Source organism: Schistocerca nitens, chromosome 6 (genome assembly GCF_023898315.1).
Source record: "Schistocerca nitens isolate TAMUIC-IGC-003100 chromosome 6, iqSchNite1.1, whole genome shotgun sequence".
Classification (NCBI taxonomy): domain Eukaryota; kingdom Metazoa; phylum Arthropoda; class Insecta; order Orthoptera; family Acrididae; genus Schistocerca; species Schistocerca nitens.
In genome coordinates, this window is record NC_064619.1 from 594104390 (window position 1) to 594112823 (window position 8434).

Below are 8434 nucleotides of genomic sequence, written 5' to 3' on the forward strand. Positions count from 1 at the left end.
GCGTTGCTGCCCAAAACAGCAAGACTCATCTGTTACTTTAAGTGTCTCATTTCCTAATGGAATTCCCACAGCATCATATGATTTAATTCGTCAACATTCCATGATTCTCGTTTTGCTTTTGTTGATGTTCATCTCGTAATCTCTTTTCACGAGCCGCGCGGTCTCAGGCGTCTTGTGATGGTCCGCGGCGGGGGGTAGGGGCGGGGGAGGGGATGCACACACATCTTGAGCTATGTTTACCCAAACAGGCAAACATATGAAGGAAGCTGACGTTATTGCACATACTACTGATGTGGAAATGCAGTCACGGGCAGCACCTAGTTGGCTGATATATTCTTCGTGGAGTTTCACCGAAATTTACGACTACTGTTTTCACGATCTCCCATCAGATTTTTCTTAAACTTACTGACACCATCCACTACTTTTTCATTGAAAAGAATGTCGTTTCAGTGGCTTTCAGTTAATCAAGATTAAAAAAAGGACTCCGTCTTCAGACCACGAGTGGCCTACCGGGACCATCCGACCGCCGTGTCATCCTCGGTGGAGGATGCGAATAGGAGGGGCGTGGGGCAGCACACCGTTCTCCCGGTCGTAAGATAGTGTTCTTGACCGAAGCCCCTACTATTCGGTTGAGTAGCTCCTCAATTGGCATCACGAGGCTGAGTGCACCCCGAAAGATGGCAACAGCGCATGGCGGCCTGGATGGTCACCCATCCAAGTGCCGACCACGCCGACAGCGCTTAACTTCGGTGATCTCACGGGAACCGGTGTATCCACTGCGGCAAGGCCGTTGCCCTAATCAAGACCAAAAGGAAACCTTTTAGTACTACCCCCTGTCTCTATGAGACTGTTGTGTAAATCGTTATCTGTTGCCAGAATTAAAATTATTAAACATTTATCTCCCTTTTCCTCATACTACTGAGTTTGCAACTTAGCCACCACAGTCAGCCTGCTTTATAGAATAAAACGTACCAGGGTAGTTCCTTCTTCACGAATACCGTCCCAAGTAGTAGATTTCTTTTACCATCAGCCATATTTTCCCTGATGTTTAGGTAGATACATACAATTTTTCCCCCCTATATATAGCTTGGACTCAAACCAAACAAACAGGCCTCCTGCTCATGATGTCTCTCACGTCACACCCAGTAGCAACGGAAAACGACAGTTCACGTTTCGTTTCACACGTTCAAGAAGTCGTTCACACGGGAGAATCGTGAGAAGACACCGTTATTTGACCATCGGACGGACTCCAAGGTGGACGACATAATTAGCATCCGTCGTGAAAGGAAATAACTGAAAGATTTGAAAGCAAATAAATCACCAGGTCCAGTTGGAATCCCAGGAATTGACACCTTACACATCTAACTTTTATCTTGGATCTCTCGCCCAGCACAAAGTCCCATGTTGTTGGAAAAAAGTGCGGGTGACTCCAGTATACAAGTAGGGTAAAAGAACAGACCCGCAAAAGAACAGTACTCAGCGACGCTCCTCCTATGACTGATCAAGAAAACGCAATGTTTTGTTGAATATATCATCATCAAATCCCGCCTGTTACGAGTCCAAGACAAATGAGCAACAACAAAAAATCTGTCGGGTGAATCTTATGTAGCCGGCCGAAGTGGCCGTGCGGTTCTAGGCGCTGGAGTCTGGAACCGCGAGACCGCTACGGTCGCAGGTTCGAATCCTGCCTCGGGCATGGATGTGTGTGATGTCCTTAGGTTAGTTAGGTTTAACTAGTTCTAAGTTCTAGGGGACTAATGACCTCAGAAGTTGAGTCCCATAGTGCTCAGAACCATTTGAACCATTTTTTTTTTGAATCTTATGTAAACTGCCTGCTTGTATAATTACTTACATTTCCTGGTGATTGTTTCGACGAACCTGTCTGACATTTGTCTTTCCCAGCACTAGTTCAGAGCGTTAGTCCCACTTTAAGGTTTATCAGTCTTTATAGGCGTTTTTAGCAGGTCGGTTCCAACAGGAATTCTTACTTCAGCCCATAATACATTGCCTGACAAAAGAAGCATCCAGAAGATAGGATCTAATGTCCCCGTAAACTCCGTACACACCATCGACGCGGATTTTACATCCCCGTTAAATTCGCAATGACAAGTAAATCGACCACGAAATGTATTAATGTTGTTGGTGTACAGTGTTGTTACGAGGCCTTGTAGGGCATACAGGAGGCGAGAACAGTGTCAGTTGTTGAGTGAACACTGACAAAAGAAATGAAGAACCCAAAAGGAGAGAAGAAAGCAAAATAAAACTTCAAAGATTTGGAAGATATGTGATGTTACTGCTGAGATCATAAAAGCCAATCAAATTTGTACTGCCTTTGGCAGTACAAGCTCACTTATCGGTACTCGTATGCAGTGTTATCAGAGCGTGGCAGAATACGAAGTAGCCGGCTGAAGTGGCTGTGCGGTTCTAGGCGCTACAATCTGGAACCGAGTGACCGCTACGGTCGCAGGTTCGAATCCTGCCTCGGGCATGGATGTGTGTGATGTCCTTGGGTTAGTTAAGTTTACGTAGGTCTAAGTTCTAGGGGACTGATGACCTCAGAAGTTAAGTTCCATAGCGCACAGAGCCATTTGAACCATTTGAATACGAAGTAGCCTTACTGTAGGTCTCCAGTTCGCCAGCAAGTCGAATCGTGCAATATCTAAATTTGTGTTTTCTCTAATGGCGTCGAAGTCGACGGGACGGTAATCCCTAATCTTCTTTCCTTCCTTCCAGCAGGGGTCCGATGTTGGACAATTGGGAGGGTGAGCGCTTGCGTACTCGTCTTCAAGATTCTCGTCGACTACATCTTGTAGCCGGCCGAAGTGGCCGCGCGGTTCTGGCGCTGCAGTCTGGAACCGCGAGACCGCTACGGTCGCAGGTTCGAATCCTGCCTCGGGCATGGATGTGTGTGATGTCCTTAGGTTAGTTAGGTTTAACTATTTTAACTAGTTCTAAGTTCTAGGGGACTAATGACCTCAGCAGTTGAGTCCCATAGTGCTCAGAGCCATTTTTTACGTCTTGTAGTCACAATGGACGATCGCTGTATTGTGCACCAGCTACATCGTATGCTCATCACATATACATATGCCATCCGATAACAAGTAATGAACTCCCTGCAACATTCTCGTTCAAGCTGGAACACTGGTCGGAGACTAGCAGCAACGGGACCCGGGAATTACATTTTAGAGTGAAGGACGCTGTCGACACCGCAACGCAGACCGCTGTTTGTGGATGGGTGGCGTGACCAGGAAGCAAGGAAGACTGCTGGCGGCGCATTGTGTGCAGTGACTAATCACTGTTCAGCACTAGCCCAGGTAACCATCGTCGCCTGCAGGAGGAGAGATTCCTTACTTTCACTATTTTGGTAAACCACAGTCGTGTCACTCTTGGCGGCGTAGTGTGGGGTGCCATCGAATATGATCTCAGGTCACGAATGGTACTGATCGCTGGCGTGCAACAGTGTGTAACGAACACCATGCGGCCTCACGTGTTGACTCTCGTGCGACAATATAGTTGTGCCATTCATTAACAACACAGTGCTTGCCGACACATGGCATTATTCCCTGTGAATTGTCTACGTGACGCTGAGGTACTCTCTTGGCCAGCAACACACCCAGATCTGTCTTCTGTTAAATGTTTTGGACCAGTTCGGATGTCATCTCAGTCCCAGTGTCACTATACAGGAAATAAGGCACCAGTTACAAATTCTACGTGCTAACTCGCCTTAGGAGAGAATACGATGGTTTTATGGCACGCTTCTCAATCAAAACCAGACAACATGGGGTGCAACGTTGTACTGGTAAGTGCACTTACACTCTCGATGGCGGTATACATTTGACCAATATCTGTGATCTCAGCAATAACATCACGTACTATCTCAACCCGTTATGTTTCATTTCGCTTTCTCCTCCCGTCCTGGGTTCTTCATTTCTTTTGTCACACAGTGTATAATACATGCATTTATGCATAGAAGGATCTGTCAGTTTCCGCACTAAATTTTCTCATAGTAATTCTGCACCTCATTACAGTTTTGTGGCACTGAAACTTTTCTACATGGAACAACATATTCTTCTGACTTCTCCATTGGGCTTCCAGATTTATGCGGGAGATTATTCATGCATTCAGAGTAGGGTACTTCTATTTCGTGAGCAGTAACAGTACCACACTATTTCCTTCCGGTGGGCTCCACACTGTATTCACATCTGACGACTTCCCCACACTGAGAATATCTGCTGCCTGTTATCTAGGAAGTCATCAGTCCTCGCACAGAATGTGTGCAGTTCAGGAAAATCGTCTGGACATTCACCTAAACAAAACAGGGCTCTTTGGTCTTTGTAAATAACTTTATTCATCTACGTATTCCATGCACATAAAGTGTTCAAAAACAAATGGTATCACCTAAATATCTGCCAACCTTCATTCAAGCGGAGCTGAATACGAAAGCTAAGACGCAGGAAAGTAAAAATGTTATTTCACTGCGAAATAGCCCAATTAAATACTTGCTAACGTACGTGAACCTTCATTCAAGCGGAGCTGAGTATGGAAGCTAAGACACATGAAAGTAAAAATGTTACTTCACTGAGTAATAGCCCAATTAAATTCTGCTTATCCAAAACATCTTTGCATAGATACAAAACCGAAATCTACTCACATGGTTCAGATGGCTCTGAGCACTATGTGACTTAACAACTGAGGTCACAGTCCCCTAGAACTTAGAACTACTTAAACCTGACTAACCTAAGGACATCACACACATCCATGCCCGAGGCAGGATTGGAATCTGTGACCATAGCGGTCGCGCGGTCCCAGACTGAAGCGCCTAGAGCCGCTCGGCCACAACGGCCGGCCCGAAATCTACTGCTGAGTCAAATGAAACATTGTGTTGACCCTCATCACGTGGTGTTGCCAGCTGACATTTTTGTTGGCATGCTTTCATAAGGTGGCCCTGTTAAGGGTATCTGTAACGACTCGCTCCAGTTCTGAACCACTGCCAAGCATGTTCACGATGTACATTTCAGCAGGTCCCGGAGAAAGGTATTCACGAGTTGGGCTTGGTGTGATAGTGTATTATCGTCTTGCAACCACAGCGAAATCGTGACTGAAGGTGCGGACAACTGACTGGAGGGCCTTGTCCCAGCAACCCACAGTACTCTGCCTATCCTCGTTGGTGAGATCCGTACATCACACACGCCCAAAACATAAGTGATACACCTAGCTTCTGAGCCCACGCTTTGGTGTTTGTACGTCTCCACAAAATAATATAGTAATAGGAAGTTAGGAAGTCATATTAGAAACTGCATTTGTGAGGGGTGGAATTGGTTAGTAAAGGGAGAGAGAAAGTGGAACCGTTTTTATGGACAAACATTTAAAAACTTCATGAAGAACATAGTCTTCAATTTTCACAGTGCATGAAAATTGCATAGTGAGAAATATGCTGAAGAGTGTTCAAATAACTTACGGGTTGGCTGCTGGGTGACGTCGTCGAACACCGCCGATATTTCGACAGGAGCACACCCTGCCATTCTCAAGGCACAAATGCAAGGAAGAAAAAATGTGCGAGCAAATTTAATACCTCGGTTCACAGAGGAGAAACAAGGAAGACACCACACTCAGAACAAGTGTCAAAACAACCAAAGATAACCAACATCACAGACATCAATAGTTACTATGAATCAACAGGTGAGGAAGCACTAATTCTGTCCCTCTGTTTTTTGATGAGAGACAGAGCCGGATTCCAAGCAGCATTTAAACAAAATCCACCATCTCTGTTAATAAGGTTGCTTGATAGTCTGATTTCAACAGCTTCCTTAATAACACTATCCCAATAGCTGGACGTGCAATTCAGAATCTCCGTGTTGTTGTATTCCATAGGATGACCGGTGTCAAGGCAATGTTCTGCAAATGCGGATCTGCTCGGCTGTTGTAGGCGTGTGTGACGCTTATGTTCAATACACCGGTTTTCCACAGTCCTGATTGTCTGACCAATATATGACATGCCACAACTGTAAGGAATACGATAGACCCCAGCCTTACGCAAACCGAGATCATCTTTTACGGACGCCAACAGGGCCTTAATCTTAGAAGGTGGTCAAAAAACACATTTCACACCATATTTCCGCAAAATACCTCACCCGTTGCACAGAAGGCTGATGGCGCAACGCACGTTTGATCTGCCTCTCACTATAACCATTCTGACGAAAGGTGACTTCGAGATGTGCTAGCTCAGCTGCCAAACTTTCAGGGTCTGAGATAACGTGGGCCCTGTGAACCAAGGTGCGAAGCACTCCTTCACGCTGAGCTGGATGGTGACAACTATCAGCTCGCAGACACAAGTCAGTGTGGGTGGGTTTCCTATAAACAGAATGTCCCAACGTACCATCAGTCTTCCTTTTGACCAACACATCAAGGAAGGGAAGGCATCCATTCTTTTCCACCTCCATAGTGAACTGAATATTCGTGTGGATTGAATTCAGATGTTCCAAAAACCGGTTTAAACTCTCACTACCATGAGGCCACACAACAAAAGTATCGTCTACATATCTGAAAAAACACGCAGGTTTCAAGGTCGCTGACTCCAATGCACGTTCCTCAAACATAAACAAATTGGCCACAATAGGTGACAACGGGCTTCCCATTGCAACTCCATCAGTCTGTTCGTAGTACTGACCATAGAATAAAAAGTAAGTGGAAGTCAGCACATGTCTAAACAAATTAGTTAACTCGACACCAAACTTGACCTCAATTAGCTGCAACGAATGAGAGAGAGGAACGCGAGTGAAAAGAGAAACCACATCAAAACTGACTAAATATCAGAGTCATTCAAACGCAATCACTGCAATCGACGTAAGAAATCTGCAGAGTTCTTAATGTGGTGTTCACACCTACCTACTAGTGGGCTCAACAAACTAGCAAGATGTTTAGCTACACGATATGTCGGAGCACCAGTATTAGAAACAATAGGCCTCAACGGGACAGCCTCTTTATGGACCTTAGGGAGGCCATATAATCTGGGTGGTACAGCACAGTAAGAATTAAGACTCTTGATAGTCTCCTGTGACAAAGAACTTTTCTTCAGGATGTTATTTGTCTTTCTCTCAACACTCTTAGTAGGGTCAGCACCGATTTTGCGATACGCCGAATCAGAAAGTAGACACTGCATCTTTGAAATGTAATCGTGCTTGTTCAACAAAACGGTGGCGTTACCCTTGTCCGCAGGTAGAATAACAATATCAGGATCCATTCTAAGTGAACGTAAAGCAGCCGCCTCAGCTGCTGTAATGTTACACTTGGGTGGACGGGCCCCAGTCAACTCACGACAAGCTTCCTTCCTAACCTCTTCCGCAGCTTCGGAAGGTAGTTTATAAACAGCCTGTTCGATAGAACTAATAAAATCAACGACTGGCAAACTCTTAGGCGTCGGTGTGAAGTTCAAACCTTTCCCCAGCACAGACAAAACTGCGTCGTCAAACGTTTTCTCCGTGAGATTGATCACAGAACGTCTAGAATTAGAATTAGAGCCAAGGAAACGTTCAAACTTCACCCAATGACGAGCAGTTACAGATTGAAATTCCCAGTCAGATTGCGACCAAGAGGCACCGTCCACCCAATCCCAAGAAAATTCAGAAACCTTAGACGCCATCATTAAATGAAGTTGAAATAATTCCTTAGAAACAAAATCTAATTGACGGCGAGTATAGTGGATCCTTTCACGAACAAGAGCTAAACCAGCACGTTGCTTGATGCGATTGGCGGCAGGAAAATTAATATGATGCACAACCTTAGCAAACGTTGGAACCAAACTATGATTTCGATACTTCAATAAAAACGATAATGCACATTCCAACCTTACTCTACTGCTGCGAAATTTATCGAACCTCCGCAGGCAACGATACATTTCCTCCCCGTAGAGGTAAAAAATGTGAGACCTTAACTTTTCCCGGCGAATCGAATGTTCAAATAACTTACGGGTTTGCTGCCGGGTGACGTCGTCGAACACCGCCGATATTTCGACAGGAGCTCGCCCTACCATTCTCAAGGCACAAATGCAAGGAAGAAAAAATGTGCAAGCAAATTTAATACCTCGGTTCACAGAGGAGAAACAAGGAAGACACCACACACAGAACAAGTGTCAACACAACCACAGATAACCAACATCAGAAACATCAATAGTTACTATGAATCAACAGGTTAGGTGTTCGACGACGTCACCCGGCAGCAAACCCGTAAGTTATTTGAACATTCGATTCGCCGGGAAAAGTTAAGGTCTCACAATGCTGAAGAGTGTCTACCTCGCATACTGAAAGTCATTGGTTCACATGAAAGCTCCTTTCATTTTAGTTCTCCCACGTTTTAACTTTTTTCATAGGTCCTCTAATTTGGGTTTATAATGTAAATACATAAGTCAAGAAAGCTGCTCGCCTTAAAACTGTTAGGA

At 45.0% G+C, this 8434-nt stretch overlaps 1 pseudogene; it reads right to left on the minus strand.

The window, feature by feature from the left end:
• Positions 1-678: 678 nt before the first annotated feature.
• LOC126191827 (5S ribosomal RNA) lies at positions 679-795 on the minus strand (annotated as a pseudogene).
• Positions 796-8434: the final 7639 nt, after the last annotated feature.